Here is a 26,895-nt window from a genome sequence, read left to right as displayed (position 1 = left end):
CTGAATTTTATCATGATCTCGTTACTACCGTTGATAGGGGTGAGCAAATTGATTGCGTGTTTCTCAATTTTAGAAAAGCGTTTGATACAGTATCGCATTCCCTCTTAATCCAAAAATTGGCACTTTTGAATCTAGATACTTCGGTACATAATTGGATACAGGCATATTTGTGTTCGCGTCGGCAATGTACGGTTCTAGATGGTGAAACATAAGATTTTGTTGAAGTTACCTCTGGCGTGCCACAGGGGTCGGTACTTGGACCTTTGCTGTTCTTAATATTTATAAATGATATTCACGTTGGCGTGACCTCTCAGCTAAGATTGTTTGCTGACGATTGTGTTGTATATAGATGTATAAAAAACGATGAGGATTCCACACAACTGCAGGCTGATTTGGATCAAATTGAACTCTGGTGCAGTCTATCAAAATTGCAGTTAAACGTCAGCAAATGTGTATATGTCACCTTCACCCGCAAAAAAAATAAACTTCACACTCAGTATTATTTAAATAATGAACCACTAAAAAGTGACGGTAAAGTAAAGTACCTGGGGGTGACCTTATTAGCAGACTGCAAGTGGAATGCGCAAATTGACGATGTCGTCATGAGGGCGGGACGGGCACTCGGTTTTATCCAGCGTAATCTAAAAAGGTCTACACAAAAAATAAAAGAACTTGCATACCTTACCTACGTTCGACCTCTTACAGATTATGCTTGCACTGTGTGGGATCCTGCTCAGCAAAATCACATAGACGCTTTAGAGAGGATCCAAAATCGTGCGGCACGCTTCGTCCTGGGGCTGTACGACCGCTTTTCGAGCGTCACGGACATGAAGAGTACATTAGGCTGGGATTTGCTGACATTCAGGCGGAAAAATTTGCGCTTAAAATTTCTATATAGCATTTATAATAAACACACTGCTATTAACGGTTTTCATTACCTTCTACCCCCTTACTATATTTCCCAACGTAAAGATCATATCCACAAAATACGCGAATATTCCACCAGGACGGAACTGTGCAAAAATTCTTTCTTAGTTAGGACCATTAGGGATTGGAACAATTTAAGTGTTGAAACTGTTTGTGCCGCAAATGCAGAAATATTTTTTTCTATGTTGTTCGCTCCTGCAATAATGCCTCAACGGCGCTGCAGGAGCTACCTGAATAAAGAATAAAGAATAAAAGGAATGTATAGAGTCACCGTCGTTATGGGCCTGCGCAGCAAGCTCGTCTGCTCTCTCGTTGCCAGGAATTCCAAAGTGTGATAGAATCTCCTGCAAAGACAGTCTCCAGCCAAGGTCTCCCACCGTTGCAGCTGCTGAAGCTGCTCTATTTAACAGTGGGGTGGCCCTCTCAAGACGTTGAAGTTGTTGCAGTGCATTTTAAGAGTTTATGGGTACCACAGCTTTGGTTAGCGGGGCGATGTTTTTGATGGACTCGAGCGCTGCCCAGATGGCAACAAGTTCTGCTGTAATCGGTGATGTCTCGGCGCTAAGCCTGCCAGACACTTCTAAGTCCATTTCTGGGAGAGTAATATCAACAGTTTCTGTTCTCTTGGACGAACTGAAACTGGCGTCCATGTGTACGTGGCTCCAATCACCGCTAGCTTCCTCCAGACGTTTGAGCGTGATTGATTGGGCAACAAGTGTGGGGACATCCACCTTACGTTGGAAAATCGGTAGTGTTTCCTCTATCAACAACGGCGCTCACTTTGAGTTTAGGGGAGGACGATATAAATATCCCACTGGTGCTCCAATCTCGTGCTGGAACTTAGATGCCAGCTTTCCTAGGTGAGAATTTGTAAAGTCCAACTGGTGGGCATTCATACTGGCCACCATGGGAGCACTGTTAATTCTAGCAATGTGAGGCATTGCTCTCTTCTCAAGTCTTAAGGATGAAGACCATTGTTCTGCCACAGCAACGGTCGGGTTGTTTGCTGAAATCGGTGAAAGTCCGAGGCAGCAACGCAGCGCCTTCCTGGGAAAATTGTCAGTGTCCCGCATCTGGGGCCTTCCAGTGCTTAGGAGTGGCTGGGAGTACAGGATCCTGGACATTATAAGACATTTGTGCAGTTGTAGGAGTGTGCGTCGAGGCGCTCTCCACGAAGGACCTCCAAGATGTATGACTTGTAGCTCGCGACATCATTTCAAAGAAATCCGAACCTCAGGTCTCCAGGTCACGTGGTCATCCATCTTCACCCCAAGATAGAGATGGTTACTAACGCTCAACAGGAGTTCCGGCAACAATTTCCCGCAGTGCGCGCTCGGGTTCTCGTCCTACTGGTCTCTAAATGAGCGGCGTAGTTTTTTCACTGATAGTGAGAGGCCGAGTTTTTAAATCATCAGAGCCGTAGCATCTAGAGCTACCTAATGTCGATTTCAGATGTTACGGCAGTTTCAAAGAGATCCGCGCACCACATGGCAATTTCATCGGCGTATATTGCCATGCCAACATGCAGGGTTTTGTAGCTGGTTGTAAAGCAGTGACAAAGTGCTGCCGTCGCCACGTTGAAAAGTAGGGGGTTGAGTAGACTGCCTTGGGGAACTCCTTTGGGTGTTGGCGGGAAGTGCTAGTTACACCAGGGACCTTGGAAGTGAAGCTCCGTTCAGTGAGCAACGACTCTATGAAGGCGAGGTTTCGGCCACAGATACCAAACTACTTGAGTTGGTGGATGACGATAGGATAACGCAGGGCGTCGAACGCGCGACTAATGTCTAGGAAGACCGTGTACAATTTGGCCAGTGGCCATGTCTTCATCAAGGGTCAACGCGAGGTCTCCAATTGCAGACTCTGTGCGCCTCTTTCCTCGAAAACCCGCCATTGAACGTGGAAAAGCATTCGCTGGATCTAAAAGCCACGTGAGGTGCCGGAGAACCATGCGTCCTAGAAGTTTTCCCAGGCAGCTTGTCAACGAGACAGGCCTATACGATAAGATTTCATCCAATGGTTTTCCATGTTTTGGTATCTGGATGATTCTTGACTCTTTTCATATATTTGGGAGTTTCTCACTTTCCAGGTGGCTTTGAGCTGCTCAAAAGTATCTGGGTTTGCTTATCTGACTCGTTATACCGTCAATACTTGGATTGTTCTTTCTTCTCGTGCAATGAAGAGAGTGTGCAAACTCTGCCAGAGTGAAGTCGGTTTAGTTGGCAAATATCATATTGGTATCTGGAGGGACACTGGTTAACTGCGGGGCATTCGATGTCTGTTGGTGTGCAGACTGTGTAGTAGAGGATCAAGCAATCTCGTCCGCCAGATACTCCGCCACTTTGGTTATGGTTTGACTAGTCTTGATTGGAAGTGTTGTAATGAGATGTTGTAGAAGATTGTCCCTTTTAAGCGCTCGAACGAGCGCCCACGCACGCGTTCCTCCCCAAAGTGACTTAGCGATACACAGTCAATACTCCACTACCACTTTACAAGCTTTTTTAAGAGGCGTCGGAAGCAAGCACCTTTGGAGTGGTAATCTGTGCAATCCCAAAAGGCGTCTTTAAGGAGTGCCCTTCGTTGGGATTGTCGCCGAGCGGCTCAGAGATTACGCCACTCAATGGGAGGTGGAGGACGTGTCGCTGGAATCTTAACGATGCGGGTTGCGCGTTGCAAACATTCCGTAATGCAAGTAGTGATATCTGTATATCTTTTACTATCTGTGGTGGACGCGACGTATTGACGAATAAAATCCCAGTTAAAAACCTCGCACTCCTTGAGGGTCTTCGGAGCCGCGCCGCCGTGTTCCACATTGATATAAAAATTGTAACTTCCCCTCGTGTCCAGCTCCACTCTCCAGAGAGCGTCGATTTTTGCCGAGCCCAGCATTATGTCAAGGGTGCTCGCCTTTGTGTACCGTTGGCATAATGTAGCCGAACCGTCGTTGAGAGGTCGAAGATTGGACGCTGTTGCTGTTGACTCTACCTGCCATCCTCTTGCATCCGTGCGAGTGCCCCCTTATATTTTATTGGAGTATTAAAGTCTCCACAGATAAACTAAGTTACCTTGGCTTCTTTTACAAATTTCTTTAATTGGTTTGGTGTCCCAGAGGCATTGTGGCGAGGTCTACGCTGAAGCAGTTGTCGTTTCATTCGTTCCAATTTTGATCGTCACTCCAACATATCCTTCAAATGGAGTACATAGGTCCGAAAGGCCAAGCTCACAGTGAAGTATTTCAGCTCGCTCAAGTACAGACACTGGTCATCTTCTATTGAGATTTATAGTTGATCTACGATATAAAACATGAAGTGATAAGCGTGTCTCTCCGGGTAAGACATTAGATTCCTGAAGGGTCGGAACATCATCTTTGTTGTTGGTGAGCGTTCGCCGCAGTTATGCAAGTCGTGTGCGCAGTCCGTCGGCATTTTATTGAAGACGCGAGGGAAACAATTGACTATGCCTGTGGCGCGCTGTGCCGAAGTGTTGGAATACACTTGAAGTTCTACACTTCGGGGCGTCTTTTCGTTTTAACGATGCTCCTATATGTTCAGTGGTCCTACTAACAACCTCCTAAAATGGGAAGCATTGTCTGCATGATAGATGAAAGGGAACCGGCCCAGGAAGCTTCAATTTTGGTCCAAATTGCAAGTGCAATGTTAGCACAAGTCCTTATGATTGATATCCATCCAGGAGCTTCTTTTTCAGGGTCACTGTTTCGCTAGCAGTATATTCTTTTACAACTTGGTATTTCTTGGCAAAGAGGCGTTTTGAAATTTTCACGTCGAATGATAGCTGATGTATAGATTTTTCTGACGAAGCTTGCGTCAAGATCTGACTTGTTATGTGATTTGCGTCAAACTTTTCTTCAACATTTTGGCCAGTTATATTGAGCGCCGAAGCATAAGCGTCGTTACCAGTTTCGTCTGGCTTTGGCTCTGATCTTCTTCTGGTACCCTCGGTGATTTCCCTGGTCGTGTTTTGACGGGAGATGGCGGACCTTGCTTCACGAAACCCTACTTTATTCATTCGCGAATATGTAGCTATAGATTCTCTTCCTTCAACTTCTGACATATGTTTGATGTAGCCTCATGATGGCCGCTGCATTTAATGCATTTCACTTAGCTGGACGTGCATCCCTCGGCTGTCAGAACCTGGTTCTGAGCACATCGATTGCATGCTTGGGTTTTTTTGCAGACGATCGTTTTGTGTCCGATACATCTACAGTTGAAGCATTGTATGGGCTTCTCTTTGAATTGGACCACAGACTGTCGCAGATATCCTTGTATGGCATAGCCTAGAAGGCGGCTGCTGCTGAAGACGACTTTGACGACTGGGGGTTTTCCAAGTCGTCACACATTGGCAAACTTTGCTTCTAATCGTGGGTATTCTGTCAGTTCTTCATCGGTGACATCCTCATCAACGTCGTGAGTTACTCCGATGCCCGTTTCGCCTGACAACGAAGAGTGTGGTCAAACATGGAGTCCGCAGAGTGATTTATTGTTCATCAGGACTTATGCTGCATGTCCATTTCGGACGTCAACTGCAATAATGTTGAGTCGTTGATTGTAGCGAGCTTGAAGAATGCATTCCGGACTTATCTTTTCAAGAGGCTGTGTAAAATTGAGACTGCTAAGGAAAGTCAGTTCCTTCTCTGAGTCGGTCGGGGCATATACGACGGTGAGACTGTTGGAGACGTTGTGTGACACACACGCTGTGCCAGAATTTGGGAGTGAGTCATCTCTTGGGACTCGTTCCCGATTTCCAGAGATGCACCATGGTCCTCCAAAGTCGCTGTCCTGGTCCATGTGGGAATGTATCCAGTAAAAAAAATTTAGGTGAGGCGTTTGGAGCGGCAGCAGGGCTGTCTTCTGTGGGGTTTGCCGTTAGGCACAAGCCTGTAGGTCTCAAATTTCGAGCAGTGCTCCAGGCCAACAAAATATAATATTTGTGGCTCCCGTTTTGAACATGCGTAATGAATCCACCCCACAATATTTGTTCACACTCCGTCCCGTTATAAGTGCCAGAGTAGCAGAGTCTACAAGAGGAAACTCCGAGCTTTTGGTGTCTCTGTAGCCGCCTCGGTGGCTCCGAGGCGAGGATGCTGGCCTACGGATCCCCATGTGGCGCGTTCGAATCCCAGCCGAGGTGCCCGCAATCTGACGGAGGCTCATTTCAGAGGAGGCGCCGTGCAACCGAGCTTTCGGTTGCACGTCAAAAGATCCCCAGGTGGTCCAAATTAATCCTCAGTCCTCAGCTGGGGCGTGCCAGATGCCCGTCGTTGGTTTGGCACGTAAAACCCCCAAATTTGACTTTTAGTGTCCCTGCTGAGCACTCACGCTCGTGCAGTGCGTGCATCGTTCAGAGGAACATGCTTTTGCACGTAGTTTCTGCTTCGCTATAACGTAAAGTGAAAAATACGTGCTCACAGAGGCTTTGACAAAAAGTAATACAAATAATGAAGCTGAAAGTAATGTTTGATGAGATGCTGAGGCCGCAAGGTCCATAATTATTTTAACTTTTTTTAAAATTTTTTTACACGTTTTGTAATCGCGCGTCTACAGATGCTGACAGATGCTTGTATTCGAACGTGACACGTGCATAATTGGACGTTACAGCGCCGCACTTAGGTTCATATCGCCTAAATGGTGCAGCCAGCATAACATGGTCGCGTCTTGCAGACGCGCTAACGCCCCCTGCCCTAGAGCAACGGGTATACACCAACTCATGTTTACAAACAAACCGGAGCGCCCCTAGCGGACGCCACCGGCGGCGCGCATGCGGGGTGGACGGTGGGCAAGAAGCCCGCCGTCGCCCTTAAACAAACCATTGCATTGCGTTGTTTTTGGCGTCGGTGGGAGTCCCCGTGCTCTTTTTTGCGTCGGAATTGTTGATTTTACGTCTTCCTAACAATGTATGACTACTTGAGCGGCTTCAGCAAAATCAAGGAGGCAAAACTTTGCGTCGATAATGTGACTTCTGACGATTCATTTCACGTGGACGCCGCAGAATGGGCGCTAAAGCCTGACTCCCACGATGAGATTCTGCTCGCTATTTTCAGTGGCGACGTCGCTCGGGCTGCAAAAGCGTGGACCCTAGCTAAGATGGTGGACGTCGGTACTGAAAACCGCAAGTAGAATCGGGCTTTACAAGTCGGTGATGGCCACTGGTAACAGCGATCAACATCTTCTTGTATCTACTGTTTGCACTTAGCCTACTTACCCCAACCAACCTTCAAAAAAAGGTGTTTTGAGGCCTGCACTTACTTCTTATCGCAATTACCGGGTCAACGTTTGGTTTACGGGCCACTGTCTTTTGAACGCGCTGACGACAAAAAGCAGACAAGTTTGAAAGAGCAGACGACAGTTCGAACGCATGCGAAATGGAGTGCGGACAAGAAGCACTGCGTCCCGCGTCCACAAACCATCGGAATGTCACGTTGTCGGCGTCTGTGTGAGTCTGCATACACTTTTTCGCGTTGGAATTGTTGGAATTGTCGATTTTACGTCGCCATAGCAATGTCTTACCACTTTAATCGCCTGAGCGAAACTATCAAGGCTCGTTACACCGCTAAACTTTCCGTAAATAATTTGACGTGCGGCGATTCATTCGCGTGAACGCCACAGAATGGACGCCAAAACCACGATGAGAATTCTAGATATTTTCGGTCGCGACGTTGCTCGTGCTGCAAAAGTGGAGAAGGTAGCTGCGATGATCGACGTCGATACTGAAATTCGGAAGCGGGAACAGACCAAGCGTAACAAGTCGGCGATGGCCACTGGTACCAATGATCTACATCTTGTATGTACTGTTTACACTGAGCCTACTTAAGTCGTTTGAGGCCTGCAATTACTTCTTATTGCAATCACCGGGTCAAAGTTTGGTCTACGGGCCGCTTTTGTTTGAACGAGCAGACGACAAAAAGCAGGCAAGTTCGAAAGAGCAGACGAAAGTTCGAACGATCAGGCGGCCGTGTGAATTTGAAGACGCACTGAACCCGCGGGTGGCCCGGACAACTTGGCGGTTTTCTCTCGGTCATGTTGGAACAAAACAAATACATCTGGCGACGAAAAAGTGTTGCCCGCGCAAGCAATCGTAGTTCGACAGCGTCTGGTTTACCCTTTTCACGGCTACTATCCACGTGTTCGGACGAGCGGAGCGGGCAGAAACACATAAAAACTGATCTTGAAACCTTTCCAGATTCTTTTGGTACAGCCCCCGTCGCAGCATTTTGACGAGAACGCTGGTTTTTTGTCTGGTTTCTCCCAAAAGAACACAGGAACGCATGTCTCGCACGGCGACTTCTGCCCACCGCCCCAGACCGGAAGTGCGTCCGACGCGCCACCACCGCGGCGTGACGTAGGAGAGTTGAGTTCGTGTATATTGCCAAGGGGTAATGTCAGAGAATGAATCATCCCAATGCTCGCTGCTCTCTCGGATGAAGACATAGCTCCTTACATTCAGAGGCGTTTGGTGGTAGAAGACAACCCTAATTCCACTTGCCGAAACAAAACTTCCAGGTCAGGATATGCGTACGTATGTTTAAAACGTAAAAAAAAAAACAAGAGAGCGAATTGTAGACTCCCTTGCTCAAAGCACTTCATTGTCATTTTCTCAAAGATGTGTCGCCATGCTTGCCATTCCGGAAGCACGTTTGCGCAACGTGCGATAGATGACCCGCAAGTCTGAAAAATATCTAATGAACCCAAATGCTCGCCAGCGCAATGGGACAAAAGATTATATTCGGTTTTCAACATCCCCGTGACGTAAAGGAGTGCGCGTGTTCATCTTCACTTGACTTTTTTCTTTTTGTTCTTTTTACGAACGCCGCGAGAGAGTCATGTAAAGGGGATTTTCTATCAAACCCATGTGGCTAAACAAAGCGGCATTTGGTGTCAGCTTTGATGCAGTGGTACATTGGCGCCATGCCGTGAGCTTGCCTGCTGTTTCATCGCGCTCATCAGGTTTCTATTTTTACGAGCGGCAAATAAGCGTGACTCACGCGCGAACAAGGGAGGGCCGCAGTTCGTGTTGAAGTACTTACCGAAGGTTCTGGGTGAGTAGGTGAGGCTCTGATTTGATTACACCTAGCAACCTTTTCGTGATTTAATAAATATAAGACCCGCTTAAATTAATCTAAATGTTTACTATTTCTGAAATAGTTAAAAGGTGTCTAAGGTGTTTATATCTTGCGCGCACGCTGTGGTAACACTGCTATTGCTCAGTCTTCGCGAGAGCCGCCTCTGACTAAATTATTGTTCCCGCGAGGGGACTGAAGGAGCTCTGGATTGACTATCCAAATAATTTCTCACCGTCGAGTCGACTAGTCATTTTTGTAGATGCACCGCACTCAAGGTGAAGACATAGTGATGTATATATATTTTCTTATTCTTCACAGATATGTGGAGTTCCTAAGTTGCAAACTTTGAGGAATATTCTTATAGTTGGAGGCACACAGACGCGACCGAGTAAACGCGAGTCCAGGAGAAAACCTCACGGGATAAGCTCACTTGTATAAAAAAAAACTACGAGAAATTTCATATTTAACTCACTTTTATGAAAGGCGTTCGCTGTCATTCTAGAGCTGTAGTTCAATAAAGCCACATGTGCGTCCCACACGGGCGGCACAGATTTAAAACCAGGCCGCTTTGCTGCAGCCCTCATTCCGCTGTCTTGGGAACTGTTTTCGCGTGACACTTGCCATATTTAATTCTGACGTAAAGAGGATCAAACGCTTGAAGCGCGTCATCCTTGCTATATCGATAAAGAGGGGCATCTACTGCAATCAAAACCTGTCACCGGTTATAGGCATCACTTCAAATGGTTTTTAACCACAAATATTTTGAGCTTGGGGCTAAAAGTACAGGGTGTCACAAAAAACATTACACGATTTTTTTTCCGCAAAAATAAACTAGGCATCGCCGAACGCTCATTCTCTGCCCAAAGGTTGCGCTAGAGGTCACAACCAGATGCCAAAGTTTCAGCCCGAACCGATACCTTATTCAAAAGTTATGTGATTTTCTGAAAATTTCAATGGGAAAATGGCGGCCGAAGGAGTTTTCGAATACATGGGGCCCTATGGCACCAGAAACCGAAAACGAGCAAAATGGGCTCCATTTTCACATTGAACTTTTCAGAAAATCACATAACTTTTGAATAAAGTATCGGATCGGGCTGAAACTTTGGCATCCGGTTGTGACTTCTAGCGCTACCTTTGGACGGAGAATGAGCGTTCGGCGAGGCCTAGTTTACGTTTGCGGAAAAAAAAACGTGTAATTTTTTTTCTGACACCCTGTAGAGTGTGTTTTCACGTAAGATTAAATTTAAACACAAGGGGGAAAAGTGGATTAAGTAAGCGTTAACTTACCTGGAGCAGCGAGGGAGAGATTGTGATATACTGGTTATACCTCGTCCTAGCACTCCGATGATGTGTGCACATCAATAATCTTTTTCCACAGATTATGAAGTAAAGGGACCGTCCATTCTACCAAATCGTCGACGGCCACCGCCTGCCTGGTATCTTCCGGGAAGACGTTTACCGTAGCGGCCTGCTCTACAAGCCAGTAGAAGGCGACGTCGTTTTGGACACCTTTCCCAAGTCCGGAAGTCACTGGGTGTTAAAAATTTTGAAGGAATCTTACCGGCTCTGCAAGGGAATTAGCCCAGGATCGACTTTTCTGGAGATGTTTGGTTTGGAAGGTGTTCTGAGAGCAGATCGTCCAAGGATTGTTTGCACACATTTGCCTCTGACTCTTTTGCCGTTCGTACCGTCTGTTAAATATATCTACTTAGCAAGAAATCTGAAGGACTGTTGCGTGTCTTTCTACAACCACACAAAGATCATACCAGAGTAAGGTTTCCAGGATGGCACATTCGGCGAGTATTTTTAAATCTTCCTGGATGGCCTTACGGATTTCGGAAACTATTACGATAGCATTCGATCGTGGTATGCTAAAAGAGACGAGCCGAATGGGCTATTCTTGACATATGAGTCACTACACGCTGACATCCGGGGATCGGTGATTAAGATAGCCGGCTTTGTGGACCAAGCCTTGGCTGATGAGCTTTCACAAGTCCACAGATTATGAAGTAAAGGGACCGTCCATTCTACCAAATCGTCGACGGCCACCGCCTGCCTGGTATCTTCCGGGAAGACGTTTACCGTAGCGGCCTGCTCTACAAGCCAGTAGAAGGCGACGTCGTTTTGGACACCTTTCCCAAGTCCGGAAGTCACTGGGTGTTAAAATTTTTGAAGGAATCTTACCGGCTCTGCAAGGGAATTACCCCAGGATCGACTTTTCTGGAGATGTTTGGTTTGGAAGGTGTTCTGAGAGCAGATCGTCCAAGGATTGTTTGCACACATTTGCCTCTGACTCTTTTGCCGTTCGTACCGTCTGTTAAATATATCTACTTAGCAAGAAATCTGAAGGACTGTTGCGTGTCTTTCTACAACCACACAAAGATCATACCAGAGTAAGGTTTCCAGGATGGCACATTCGGCGAGTATTTTTAAATCTTCCTGGATGGCCTTACGGATCTCGGAAACTATTACGATAGCATTCGATCGTGGTATGCTAAAAGAGACGAGCCGAATGGGCTATTCTTGACATATGAGTCACTACACGCTGACATTCGGGGATCGGTGATTAAGATAGCCGGCTTTGTGGACCAAGCCTTGGCTGATGAGCTTTCACAAGATAACAACAAGATGCAAACTGTGCTGGAAGAAATTAACATAAACAACATGAAAAAGAATTTGCCGCTCCAGTTCGTTAGGAAAGGCGTCGTGGGAGAGTGGAAGCACTACTTCTCAGAAGAACAGTCCCGGAAGTTGGAGTCCAGGTTTTTTCTTGAAATGGAGGAGACGACAGTCCCTGAGATATGGGAGAGTGTCGACTGGCTGCTTGATTCAGCTAAGCAAAATTATACTTGCTGAATTTTTATTGAACAAGCTGTCGTAATGTCCTGATCAACAAATAGCAGACTAAATGTGGTACATGCGAAGTTTTTTATTTTGTTCTTTTTTCCTATATGTCTAACAAGAAAAATGCGATTTTACCTGTTTTGTTGCCTGCGAAAAGTAACCATCTTTTAGCAAACATTTAGAAGGTATGTTATTGGGACACTCGGCATTTAACCTGCATTCTCTAGTTACTGCACGTACTTTTTTCTGGTTTGTATTTGTTTCTAAAATACTGGTTATCATGTGAATAACTTACTGACTATGAAATATACATTTTCAACACATTTGCTTATAAGCCAAGGTATAAGTTTTATCACTAAAACTGAATTCTTTTGCGCGTGTATGCATTTTTACAAATGTTAAATAAATTTGAATGTATTTGTTGCTACTGACACTTTGAATCATTATTCTATACAAAGTTTATGCTGCCAAGGGTGGACACGGCTGCTCGGTAGTGCAACCCGGGGGTTTAAATATGAATCTCATTCTTGGAGAGTCTTCAATTTTTGTGTGTGGGTTCTCCGGCGAAGGGGAGTCATGTATCATAAAGTTGTGTAATTTGACTAGAGAATTCTGGAGGAGTGTTGGACTGAGATTAACGGGGTTTGGGGGGGATTCTGTGAACATTACTAGTCCCACCTGCTTTTTACAGTTACACGAACTGGAAAGTACTTTACCTTTCGAAGTTCGCATTATTTTTTTTTTTTTACGAATAAGGTATTAACAATTTTATCACTTTAATTGCATGGTACTTTGAGACTGAAGGTCGGTTTCAGATAAGATCGAACAACCATGTCCGGTGACCATTTTTAATTTTGATGGAAAAAATCTATTTTGCTGGCTTCATGCCGAGGAGAATGAAACCAATCCTTGTTTTCAAAGAAAAATTGTCTTTGAGAAAAAATTTTTTAAGCATCCTCTCAGTTATGTGTGCGTTTTGCGTATCGCGCGATATTGACATTTCGGGCGGCTTCTCCAAAAAAACTATTCTCGCTACGGGTCTAGAAATATTTATAGAAAAATTGGGCACAAGAAAAATTGACAAAAAGTATTAATCGCAGCTAGAGTATTATGGTTTTTATTTTGAGAGAACAAATCGCAAAACACGGCACATTGCGCAATAACGCTCTGGATTAAAGATTTCGTTATCCGTATCTATAAAAGCTCAGGTATTCAAACTTTGCCAGTGTGTTTCCCTCTATATATTGCATCTTTATATGAAATATTGTTGTCCTGGTTAGCGGGTGAAATTTACAAGAATAGCTCACACAGGGGCATATAACTAAATATGCATTATTTTGAAAATCATTTAAAAAAATGCCATCTTTGATATTCTTTAAACTCTCTGAAATTAACGTTTATAATATGTAGTAGAGAGTCTGCAAAAACATAAGGCAACATTTGTGTGGCTTTTAAGTTATTAAGCGTGAAATATTGCCAAATCGACTCTAACGCGCTTACCATAAATGGGGCGTGCACATACCCATTCTTCACAATTTCATTATTATTAAAAAGCGTAAAAATGCTACGGGGTGATCAGGAAAAGACAAGTTGACAGCACAGAGGTGGACGGTAGTTTTGAAGTTAAAATGTCTCACACATTTTTGTACAATCGGCACAAAAATGCCCATAGGCAGGAGTGATCGATGTGCGCCACCCTGTAACTTGCTTCGCGGAACCTGTTACGGCAGCCGGCGTATAGCATCTCCGTCTACGCGACGTGAAGGAAACAACCGGTGCGACTTTGCAAACTGATCACCCTACAACCTTGGCGGTAACATGATATATGAGGTAGGGCGCGGCAGAACCTGAACCTGCGCCGCCTTCGAGCGCCAATAGATCCGCCGCCGTGGAGGGCCGCACAATGCGTAGAAAATAAAGATATTAAAAAAATGCGATTGAATAAGCTTGTCTGTAACTTAATTTATATGGCAAAGGTTTGGAGAATCGTGAAATCCGATTTGTGTATGCTCATGTGACCTACGTCAGTGGTGGTGCAGCAAGCCACTTTAATAAAAAGTACCAACTACACCAGCTGCAAGCAACAAGTACACGTCAGCGAAGTGTATTTTTGCGCAACTGGTCAAGGCAAGAATGCCTGTGATAGAATCGGGGTCGTGTCAAGCACCAGGCAACGTTGTACAACCTCTGACGGCTCACCACGTCGGTGATCAAGTCGGCGTCAGAGATGGTAGCACCTATGAACACTAAACTGCCGAACGTGAAACAAATCCACCTCCCGAAAGCTGACGTACAAGCGTTCAGGGACGTGAAAGTGAAGAAATGGGAATCTGTTTCAGCTGTGCGTGGAAATCAGTCCTGTCACTTGTGGCAGTGTACGCGGTCCGACACTTCACAACCACAGCTGTTTTAGCAGGAAAGTAGACGCAGAAAATATATATATTTGAAAGTAAAGTCTCCTATGGCTGCGAAAAGCAGACCGAGGTCGTGAGCTTGTGGTGCCAATGAGAAGGAACGAACAGTGATCACTACAGGCGAAACGTGAAAACAATGCTCCTCCTCGGAGTGCCAGGAGAGAGCCGTGACCGACTTAGGTCAGAGTCCGGCAGAAAGAATGCACGCGACAAGCGCCGAATGCGCGCACAGGATCTTGATTCATTAAACTCGTTTTAATTGAACCATTTAAACATGTATTCATTCTTAACACTATTTAAACCTGGTCGTCAGCAGCCCAGCCTCCCTACGAAGGGTATGATCCGAGAAATCTGCACTTAAAATGTTGACTTGTGCTTCTAACTCGCCTGTAATCTTTTGTTTGAATTCTTATTTTTCACAAACTCCTGTCACAGTGCTTTCGTTTCACAGACTTTCTACATTTTCGACCCCTTCCTTGCCCTTGTTTAAAGTGGGCAACGTCCTATTTTTCTCTACTCACATTACGGCAAATCTGTATATTCAGCGCTCTGTAAAATAAAAATAAATAAAAAAATGTTGCAAAGCATTTTTGAAGGGCCTCATGGAACAGATTATGAGCCTGGATCTGTAAAATGTAGAAGAAAAATTAAGATGGCCTTAATATTAAACTGATTTTTTAATTATTGCAAAATCGGTAGCCTGTCTACATTTCAGTGTTTGTTTTTAGGAACGTTATTGTTTTCAGTTTTAAGGACAATTGAGGCGGATATAGAGCAAACGCGTCCAAATCTTGTTTGAAAATGTGAATTTCCTGTCTTTTAATATCCGGAATCATAAAGTTCTGAATTGCTTCGTAATCGAAAAGGCATGTTTACCTCCTATTATTTCATTTACAGCCTCTGCAGAAAAAATATTAAACCAAAGGCGTCAACAGTTTTTTTTTATAAATATCCAGAAGGACGGTTTCACGCAAGTCGGAAAAACGTGCGCGTATACAGTCAGTGACTTTGTTATTCTTGTTTCTCCAGAGAAATTTTCTTTTCCACAAAAATGTTTCAATTTGTTTTTGCGCTTGCACAACAAATAACATAAATTTTGGTAAAAAAAAAAATTTCGACTGGACATGGTGGTTTGATTCACCGGAATCCGAGTGCAAATAAACATTATCGTTATTATAATTACGCGATTTTACGGCGCTTTTAGCGACGTTCTGATACACTAAGGTCTGAGTAGATTCGGAGCTGCGTAGTAGTTGTGCCGATCGAACATTTCGGCTAGCATAAGCTTCCTGCACAATGTGAACTTTCTACTCGTTAATACTCAGTGTGATGGGAGGTACAGAAAGAACGAAATAGAATTTGACTATTTTTAGAGGTTCACAAAAATGGAAATGATACTGCACCTTTTTTAGCAGTGTGCAGTGACCTATGACCATTTTTCATGCTCACTCAGCGAAATCTGCCGAAGCGCTTCACACTATCGTTCACTGCACTAGTGGATCACTACTTGGGGTATTTCAGGCGCTTGTTCAGGGTGACTCCGATTTACGCTCAAAAGCTATGTGACCATAAATTGGGTTGAAATTACCGATCACTAAGGAGTTGAAGGGACACCGTTCCCATGATTCCTCTAGCACGGGCCAGGGCGCTTGGGGGATATTGCGGATGGTCTATTGTGTTTATTAAAGTTCAGAATCTGGTTAATATTTTGTTTTGTGTCTTCCGAGGTTTGCCAGATAAGTGTCAGCTTGTCTCAAAATTTCACATGAGGTTGACATGGACTCCGAGCTTTCGCAGGTTGCTTCGTGCAACCTGTTTGTTCACGCCATGGGCTGGTCCCACTGCCAGGAAACTTCTCCACCAGGACTACAGAAATAATACATGTACATCTTCCTGGCGAAGTCTGCATCATCACCAAAGTTCCGTGCACGTGCGGCCTCCAGCGGAAACAGCAATTCCCTCGCTGAGTCTGAGATCTCGCGGCGCCACCCTCCTGCCGTGGGGTTTCCCATGTTGTCGTCCTGATCAGCATAGGCTGCTGGGTGTTCGTTGTGTACCAAGAGAAAGTTGTGCAGGACACAGCAGGACTTGATGACGTAATCGACGTGCTCTGGTAGGAGGTTCATTGTACGGAGGAGAATTCTCCACCGGGCGGACATGAGCCCAAAGGCATTCTCAGCACATCTCCTGTTTGGCAGAAGTTATTAAAGTGATTAGTGCACACAGTAGCACTGGAATAAAAGCAATAGTGAAACACTGACAGATGTTCTAGACATGGAAACTGCGTGCGCTTCTAAGCAATTTATGAAACAGACTTGGGACTAAAAAATGCGTATGATGAAACCTGAGTGTAAATCGATTCACAAAATTATTGCAAGTTTTATGTTTCTTAAATGTGTTGAGCACTTCACAAGAGGCAGTTATGAAAGTAATACTATTGGAAGCAAAAAGAAAAAAAAAGGCAAAATTTCTGTTGCAAGGCAGGTGCACCTTTTCTGTAGTCGCGAGGTTAAGAAAGTTCCTCCTCGTAGTAGACTACAATGCTCTTAGAGCGCTAAACTGAAGATAGTGAAATTAGAGGAGGAGGTGGAAGTTTGCACAGTGATGAGCTCCCGAGTTGAGCACATCTGAATCGCTAGGTTGGACATTTGAGAAAAGGTACATGGAAGTGACGTAATGCAAAGGAGGAGCGTATCCTAGCAACACTCACGTGGCGGCTCTGCCCACTTTGACGCCGCTACGTCATCGCAAACTTGACACCCGTCACCCGTTTCAGCGACGTCCGGAGCCAACCACCGATGAGCGGAAGTAGCTACGCATTCCCTGGGGCATCCCTACGCGCGGAATACGGGGTAGGATTTACTACGACGCGGGGAGCAGTTCCTGCGTTTAGCGAAGGAACGGCAACCAATCCTGTGCGTCGCTGGCCGTCGCATCTGTTCTAGTACAGGTAAAAGTATTGAAAAACAATCACAACCTTTTGGGCGTTGTTAAAACAAACCGGTTTTTTGTACCCTTTTGCAATACATTTAAGAATTAATTGGAGAGAAAGTTGTTCCAATATTATGCGGGATGTGCGCTACGCGCCTTCTTCAAACCAAAATGTCGAACCACGAGGAGCCGGGTGTGCCGGGGGCAGCGGAGGGGTCGGCGGAACCAATGGGGAGCGCGCGAGTGACGGCTGCTTTAGTCAGAAACAATTTTTTTATCTTTCGAGAACTTGCTATTGCTGTGCTCAAATAAGAACGTTGGGCGCAACATCTCTGATAATTCTTTCAAAGTGGTCCAGTGTTTATATGGTGGTATGCTAGTCAGAGAATATATATATTTTTTTTCCTTTCGAAATTTAACTATTGTGCTCAAATAAGACCAGAGTGTTCAACAAGATATCTGTGATATATACTTAAGATTGCCCAATTGCTTACATGGTTCCAGTCGATGCTCAGGTTTACTTCCACAAATGAAATATTACATTCCATGTTATCACACTTTTATTCATGAAGTCGCAGGTTTTTCTTTAAGAAATAAAGCAATTTTCAAAACAAACTACATGTGCACTGTCTTGAGATAACACAATCACCTAACTTTGATGAAGTACCATAAAAGAGATAATAAAATGGAGCAGAAGGCAGGGCGCTTTGAAGCATTTGTAAAATGAAACAATGTCCATGACAACAATATCCCTGGTTCAATCAGCAACTAAGAAAGCAATCTCTGCAAAAGCAAGCATTTCTTTCTAGAGGTAGTCTAAATTACTTCTGAGTTCTTTGCAGGGGCAATCCAGATGACCTGTTGGTCTGGCAACTAAACATCCGAATTTTTTCTGTCACTGTCGACTGTGTCTCGTGCCTTCTGCTCATAAAAATAAAAAAAAGGCTGTATCGATTTCACCGCGATGCACTCGACACGTATCCGGAGGCAGCACGCTGGCTGTGCGACGAACTTCACAAGGTGTAGGAGCTGAAGAGAGTATGTAGCTGGTGGACGGCCATGACTGTGGAGCAGGAAGCGAAGTGTGCACTTTACGGCTTCCACGGGGAGGGCTTCACTGAAGGCAAGGATGTGACGGGGTCCTTGGTGGTCAAGACATCAGTCGTGGTGGCGAGAGGTTCCCTGTCGCTGGCGGCGTCCGTGCTGGGCACCACCGCAGCGAGGGCGCTGAGGGGCTTCCCGACGGTGTCCCTGGTGGTCGGGACTGCCGTCGTGGCGGCGGACCCCTTGCGTGTGGCGCTCCGCACGGGCACGTCTGCGGCGGGTTCCGAACCGGGCGACAAGGCGCTGCCTCAGAGCCTTCCCCCTGTCCGAGAGGCCTACCGGAAGGCCGACCGGAGGGCCGGCAGGAGCCAGCCTCTCGGGAGCCGACGCTGACCTCTCCGAGCTCGGCTTAGAACCGTCCGAGCTCGGCTCAGACTCCAACTCTGACTCTTCAGGGTCGGAGTCTGACTCCGGTTCTGGCTCGCTCGATGCAAGGCAGATGTTGTGGAGCACTGCACATGCCGAAATAATGGCGGTGGCTGTTGAAGGGTGGTAATACAGAGCCCGGTGCCTTTGCAGACACCGGAATCTGTTTTTCAACAGCCCGATGCAGCGCTCCACAACAGACCTGATCGAGGAATGCGCCTTATTAAACCGGCCGCAAGCGGTGGAGGTCACGTGGTTCCCGGGGACAGGGGTGATGAGCCAAGGCTCCAAGGGGTAGCCGCTGTCACCTGCACATGTAGAGGATGGAACATATTACATTCTTTACTTTTTAAAATAAAAGGCAAGAAAACAGCTGTGTGCAACTATGTCAATTATAATGTAACTTAAGTGTGACTTAAAAGTGTGTTAATATTTCTGCACTACAGTATCAGTTTACATTATGATTAATTAGCACCAGCTTGCCTGCAAACTCCCTGTTATTTCATGTAACTATGTGTTTTCCTGGTGGGTTGTATGGGATGTGTGCACGATTCCTTAAGGGTGCTGTGTTGTATGCAAGTGCATTATTAGGCCCTTGCATCCGACAGATAAAAGCTCTGTTGCTTTTGGAGTGTGGCCGTGACCTTAGGCACGGGCAGAGCAGAACACGCTGGCCTTGTCTATGGCAAGCAAGGGGATAAGGCGCCAATTCGACGAACCTCTTTCCTAATCCTCGGTGGAGTTGGAGATGGGAAAAGAGAGGGTGTGGTTGGATTGGAAAGGAGTCAGGTCCTGTTGGGACAGGGAGGGTCTAATAGGAGGAGCTATATAGTCAGACCGAAGAAGAAGGGTCAGGGAAAAGAATCCAGTGTGTGGGACAGAGACGACCCGAGGACAGATTTGGCGAGCCCCAAGTGGCCAAGGAGGAATTGGTCCCATTCCGTACAAACTGACGACCGTCAAAGCGACCAGGCGAGCCCCCAGGTATCAGTGAAAGAGTTCCAATTTCATGCAAAAACCAACCAGCAAGAGGGTACAGGCAGACAGTAACAGTGAGTGGGCCGAACCGGACAGCGACTCGCACTGCAGTCGCATGCCTTGCATAGTCTATCACTGTCGTGAGATTGGTGTAGTGTGGCTTTCGTAGCCTGCAGAGTGTGAGAGTTATGTGGACATAAACAGAGATTAATGGCCAGACTTTGGGTGTTGTCTCACTTCAAAGAGTTCCAGCAACTGTGTCTGTGTGCCTCACAACAAGCACAGTCCGTGTGGTACTGTGGCTTTCAAGCAGTGGGAGCCACCGTGTGCATAAGGAATGAATTTAGTATGCTCACCAAGCAAGAACCGGCCGTCGCGTGGCACCTGCCCTTGCTCGAGTTGGTTTCGGAGCCAGGAAAATTGCCACACGAAGGAGTCGTGCACCGACCGGGATACCGTGGGTCGATGCACATTATCCGGCAGTCGGCGTCACACAACTGAAAGTGAGAGAGATATTGACATGTAATTACCTGAATCCACAAGTAGTAGATTGTACTTATGGTTCACAACGCAGTCGCAATTTCAGAACCTTTTAAGTTATTTTTTCTGACACATGCATGTCAACACACCTTCCTGGATGCAAGGTACAACTAACTACCTTGAAACAAAAATAATGTTTTTTTTTTTTTTACGGAAGCTTGCACGTTTTTACAGACAAGTATTATTTTTGGGAGAAGAGTCTCACGGCTCACATGCTACGTAGAGCACACGCTCGCGCAGTCGTGAGACCCCACAGCCCGCAGTCATAAAACGGCATACTTAAACCGTATCGGCAATACGTTTTTTTTTTTCTAGAGATTTGGGGCGCGTTTTGACAACGTAACATGAGTGTACTTACTACCATCACGTTGAGGGCGTAGAAGTACTTGCGGCACCAGTACGCCGCCTTCGTGACGGTGGGGTCGTTCTTGGACGGGCCGACGATGGAGACCATGGTCCCGTCCACGCAACCGATGACGCCGGGTATCCTGCCGAGCAGCCTGAAGCCCTTCTCCACGTAGAACCTCTCGCTCGGCGTCTCGGGGAAGTGGATCCAGCCACGCTGGACCCCGAGACGACGCACGATAGCGACAGACACGGCGCGGACCGCAACGCTGACTGTCTTTTGGTCCCGCGCTACGTGTTCGTCGCTCGCCACCATGCCTTGGAAGCTCCCCGTGCCGTAGAAGCGCAGTGCACACAACACTTGAAGCTCCACAGTCATGACCGTCCACGAGCTACGCACTCTCCTCACCTCCGGTTCCTCGCGAAGTTCGTCGCACAACCACCGCACCACGATCTTGGGCAGGCGGTATTGCTTCCGAAAGATCTCCTCCGGGAGCTCGAATGCATCGCGGTGTTCCCGATACAGCCTTTCGGGCGAAAAAAAAAGCTCTATTAAAGAAAAAGTCGAATTGACGAGACGACGACGCCTCGCCGCCGAAAACATGCTGCCAATGACACCTAGTTCCGAGCAAGTACCTTTTGAAACGTACTCGGTACAAAACGAAACGTCATTTTGTTGTCACGTCCGGTAGCCGACTCCGCCCAGTTTTGCCGACTCCGCCCACATTTTTCTAAGGAAATTATGTCACTTTTGTTTCCAACCAATCAGACGTGATGACGTCACTTCCGTGTACTAAAAAAAGGTACATGTACAATGTCGAACCTAGCTATCCTGGTGTATGCCGAGCTTGAGGTCATCTGCGGCATCCTGCTCAGTGCGACCAAATTGAAAATTCAAGACAGTTTGCCCTGTTGGCACTGTCTGCAGTGCTTGGGCACAATAAAAAAACGAGTGTTGTCGATTGGAAGATTAGAATAGAAGGGTAGGAGGGGGCATGACGTCAGCCGTGTAGCCTCCACAAGCCGAGCTCCCTTAACGCCTCGCCTCTTTCTTATTTTCCTCCTTACCCTCCTCACTTATCGGCGCAAGACGCAATCTACCGGACGGAGCTGCTTTCTTCACATCTAGCCTTCGATCTGATAAAACCTACCGGACGGAGCGCGCGCAAGCCTGCAAGGAATCCTGTTACAATCAACCATCCATCTCGCACGTGACATGTCACGTGCACCAATTGCCAGAGAGATCTTGGGTCAAGTTTGGCACAACATTGTTTAAACTTTTTTTATGACTGGGCTTCACACATATTGCAATGTGCCCCCTCTTAGTACTTATAACCTCCTTGGATAGCCCACTCTCAAGATGTTCAGGACTTGCAGCACGCCGAAACATGTCACTATCCTTTTTGTTAACTCCTGTACCAGCATCTGCAAATAAACTGGCAAAATCAAAACTAACTAGATTTTCGTCCCCCAATATAGAAGCAGGGTGTCTAGCAAATTATTATTTTGAAATTCCCTGACAATTTCAGGCGAAATTCCCTGACCACTTAAATATATAAAACAATTTGGTTAAATATACAAGACAATTACAACACAAGGAATTGAGCACTGTGAGGATAATTTTCCACAGGCTTGATGCAACTTGCATATTCCGAAATATTCGGGTTTGTCCAGTCCGGATTGAACAAGCATCTTCTTGCCGCAGACATTGCAGTGAAAAGGCTGCTTCCGGAAACACGAAGCTCAACTATGAACGTGAATAACCGAATGGCGGCAAAGCCGCCAGATGCACTTTCGGATACTTTTGGCTTGGATTGGGGTTTGCGGCTTTTTCATTTATTACTATGGCTGTGTTCCAAATCTTACCCAAATAGATCCGAGTTACTCCGGAGGGTCGTGTCACGTGACAACGCCGATTGAAAAGCGCTGGACGCGGGTAGGTTATAGAACGCTAAGGTACAAAACCCTTACCCTGGAGCAAGATTGAGTAAATTTTGGAACACGGCCTGAATCTAGTAGCTCTAACTGGATAAAGCCTAGTGTTGCTCCATCAATCCAATCCAATCCAAGGCTCGGACTGGATTTGTAAGTCGTTTCATTTGCATCGGGTAGTGCACTCTACACCGGGTGAGCAGAACCCGCGCTCTGCTCTAAGCAGAGCTTATTGCCTATTTGTTTGCCCCCCAGTCCTCAAGTCTTTGCTCAGGGAACTCGATGGCATTGCCGTCTCATTTTCCTTGACTGGGCTCGCTTTTTTTACAATATCCCTGACGATTCCCTGATTTTTCGCGGTAGTTAAAATCTCCCTGACAATTCCCGGTTTTCCCGGTCACTAGATGCCCCAAGAAGTGTTGCTCACAGTATGATTATTAAGAGGACTGCTTTCATGATTTGTGCCAGACGGAAGTTCAGTTTCGGTTAGAACATGCTCAACATAGCCGGGGAAACTCCTGACATATACTTGAATTTTAAATAGAACATGCAAATTGTTTTCAGTGTCCCTTTAAGACTGTTCATGTGCTCAGATTTCACTAATTTAGCAAGCTTGTCTTAGTGCAAAGATTTTCATTAATCTTGACTCCAACTTCTTATGTATAGCAGTTATCAAAACATGCATTGCACCACAATTTTCTGTCTGGTGGTTTGATTGTGCAACACGAACCAGACCCGTATATGGGGAGAATCTGGCCAGTGGCTGTGGCGACGAAGGTGCTGGAGAGGAGAAAAGTGAAAGAAGGGGAGGAGAGTGCCGAAGGAGCGAGAGAGATAAAAGGGAGCAAAGAAAAGACTACCGCCGTTTTGATGCGACGCTGTCGGCGCGGCAAGCACTGTGGAGGCTACAAGTTGTCTACTACGGGCTTATTTCTTTTTCGCCTGAATAAAAGTTTGCGTCTAAACATGGAGAAACTTTATTCGTTAGCTCTTTAAGCCACCGAGGAATAACACTATGTCATTTTCTTGCCAGAGCCTGCCAAATCAAAAGAGAAAACCGAAATTTTGGCGTCAGTCCCATGCATTCCGCCGGACGAATGAATGAAAATGGTGGCCCTCCCCGCGCAGCTGGGAGGAGCCGGGAGTTCATGCGCATGCGCTCATTCCTCTTGCTCTGCGCCGCAGGCTGACTGGCTCACTTGGGAGGGGGGCGTTAGGGCGGCGAGATCATAAACTCGCCAAATTCTCCCCATATACGGCTCTCGCTTGAACCTACCAAGCTCGACTGAGTCTGTAGTTGTAAGCCCCCCTCTCATCAGCAAGAACTTTCGCCGGATATGGGCGGAGAAAGTCGGTGCGAAGCTGAAACGCCTTGTCGCCCACAAATGCGTAGGGTGCCAGGCGTGGCTTTTGACACCCTGGGAGCACTCCCAGCTTCGGCAGGTTGAGTATGCCTTGATCTAGGCCCTGACCAATCTCGGAGGCCTTGAAAATGCTGCCATCACTTTGTCGTCCCTCTGCACCGACGTCAATAAGCACAAACTTGTACTTGCTGTCTACCACAGCCATCAGGACTATAGAGTAGGTGCCCTGAAACAAAAGTAGGGCAACTTAGTTCATCAAAGCATTCACTGTAAGGACAACATCACCGAGTTCCATGTTCTTAGTTTGCAACACCTTCAGGCTAGACAAGCCTTTACACTGCCCCGTCTTAAATTAAACTTAATGTGATACTTTACCAGCTACGAGCTTCCCATAAAATATTTTGACGACTCGATTTGAGGTGAAATTCTACTGTGCAGAAAACTATGCTAAATACCATGCGTTTCGAAGAGTACCTGAAATAACAGACTTAAATTGCCGGCCACAGTACTCAGCAATTGTCACTGTGTAAATTAGTAGCCTCCTGATGGTAAAAAGAGACTCACGAGATTATTGTGCAGATCAAAGAATTGTGCATCAGACAAAGTGGAGATTGATGTTGGAACCAGGCACATATTTAGGGGCGAGGCCCAGGGTTCTCGGGACACCTACAAAATTTGATGGCACGCCCTCTCCCTCACCAAGGCCAAACTGACAACGATGGGCCTCCCCCCTCCCCCCAAAAAAGAACTCCTGGCTATGTGCTTGGCTGGAGCAGTGATATACCGATAGATCTTAGGTCTGCATTTGTTAAAGACACACATAATCTGTCGCTATTGGAGGTTGAGGTTAGGCAACACGACACAGTGGTAAATCCTAAAAACTTTTCTACAAATGTCGGGTGGGGGATATGGTCGTGGAATGCCGGTACACGTGTAAAACCTTACTGTCTCAGGCAAACTGCCCAGGGATAAGTCGCACAATGAGTGCAATCAATGTGATCTGAACCCGAGACTGCGGTAAGGAAAAGAGAAACTTGGAAGCAGAAGAATACGACACAAGCAAGAGGGTGACATCCTAACATCAATTTGTTCTCAATTTGTTAGCACAATACTTTTTTCAAGACTCTCTACATTGTGCCCTCAGAGAAATTAAGAGGCAATATACTGCAAATCTTATTTTGGTTGATTACGTGCGCGGAAAGATATTTCTGGGTAGCTAAACGCCTGGAGAAAAACATTATTCGCTTTCTGACGTAGCGTGAGGAGTGACCAAACTAACGCCGCAAAGTTTCCTCCTCCCTGCGGGCGCTCAACTTCGCAACTTTTGACGAAAAATTCCCCGCGATCCCTAGGCGGTGCACGAAAGCACGAGACAGTGCGGGGAGGCGAGCGTTCACGCCGCTCGCTGTACATACGTTGTCTTTGAGCTCTCTAGCGCCGACAATCCCGTCATGCCTCGCCCTGGCGAGGAGCGAGAGCAGACGACGAGAGTTTGTCTGCTATAATGCGGCATTCGCACAGCGGAACCGAAAGAAAAAGTTGGTTTTCTGCTCAAAATCGCGTCCCGCGGGCCACAAACCCAAACGCGAGCTTGAATTGTAAGCGTCTGATATTTCACGAACGGAGGAATCGACGGCCCATGTTTTATTTGCAAAGTTTGAGTCGCTTTGTTGCCGTGCAGACGCTGAAACCTCCCAGTGGGTAATAAAAGGCCCAGGACAAACACAGAGGCCGCGAGATATCGCATCATGTATGTGCGGGTGAAAACTGTAACATTTTCGACAAAGCTCCCTTGCCAGAAACCCGTGACTCATCCACTCAGCGTCCGGGAAGGCTAAACATGGAGACGTCCCGAGGCTCACGCAAAGTCATATTTGAACGGCAGCTATCTTGCCCCGTCGTATTTTTTTTTTTTTTTTGAGAAAGCTCTCGTTTTCAATGCTCTCACAAGGGAAATAAAAAGTCTCACGAAACGTATTGTTAGATGTTCCAAAGAACTAGATTTAAGCCGCATCCTTTCAGTGGTTCACTCATAATACTATGCTTAAAACGAAGCAAGCTCTTGCGCGTACAGTGCCATCAATTTTCTCAAGTTTCGGAAACTTACGCCGTCTGTAGATATTTCTAACAGCCGAGTTCCTTAATTGGAAGTCATCGCAAATATAAGTTACACGTTGCAGCAACCAAAGTTTATAGATAAACGATGGCAGCGACTGGCGCTCTCGCATGCCCATCCATCACGTCGAACAAAAAGGCGCTAGTTTCGGTTTGAGGTCGGTACTTTTCTACAACCCCCACGGCGTCAGCACCAGTCTGCACTCGGTGCATTCGGCAAGTTCGTTCGGGGCCTGTCCTCCGTTCAGCACTCCGCGGGTGTAATGCATTAGAACTCTCACAGTGCAAGTCTGGATCGCGGATCAGGAGCCCGTCACTGGCCTCACCGCGGCTATTGCTTGACAACAGGCAATACGCCGCGTCCTGTCTAGTTCTCCCTTCGCTTTCGTTCTTGTTGTTTTGGCCTATTACACCATGAGGCAATACACGCAAGCCTAAGAGAGAAACACGCAAAAATAGGAAGCTTGTAAGCGGTGTTCGAGGGCGAGTATTTTATGACGTGCTGCGAGGATTATATCATTCGTCAAACTTTCGAACATCGATTAAAAAAAATGGCCCAGAGGACCATTGATTTTACCGACGTCGCTTGCTTCGGTTGCTAAATAAATGGCGCGTTCAGCGACTGAACGGCACGCTCCGAGTTTCAGTTTGTCAGGGAAGCCCTCGCAGCAGTTCAACGGAAAAACTTTCCCCATGAAGTACTATGACAAGCGGTTAAAACGATGCGATGCGACGGTCCCCAGTAAAGGCCTTCTAACTTATCGTTTGCTGAGCTCTGATGACTCTGAGATCACGTCTGACTCCACAATAACTCTCGGTAGCCCTTGTCTCATTAAACAGATCACAGTTAACGCCCAACAAAGTCGCCCTCCACCCTCAACCACACAACATTTATTTAAAGAAGATTGGTATTCTAACGCATTTAATATTCTTGCCCACAATGTTAACTGTTATTTGGGGA

The 26,895-nt window shown here is 46.3% G+C and overlaps 2 pseudogenes; both read left to right on the top strand.

Annotated features, from left to right (window-relative positions):
• Positions 1–10,382: 10,382 nt before the first annotated feature.
• Positions 10,383–10,997, top strand: LOC120839874 (annotated as a pseudogene).
• A 5-nt stretch (positions 10,998–11,002) lies between these two features.
• On the top strand, positions 11,003–11,857 carry LOC121836652 (annotated as a pseudogene).
• The last annotated feature ends 15,038 nt before the right edge of the window (positions 11,858–26,895 follow it).

Source organism: Ixodes scapularis, unplaced genomic scaffold (genome assembly GCF_016920785.2).
Source record: "Ixodes scapularis isolate PalLabHiFi unplaced genomic scaffold, ASM1692078v2 PGA_scaffold2__306_contigs__length_199485367, whole genome shotgun sequence".
Lineage (NCBI taxonomy): Eukaryota > Metazoa > Arthropoda > Arachnida > Ixodida > Ixodidae > Ixodes > Ixodes scapularis.
Note: the sequence above shows the minus strand (reverse complement) of the source record. Positions and strands in the feature narration are given on the sequence as shown.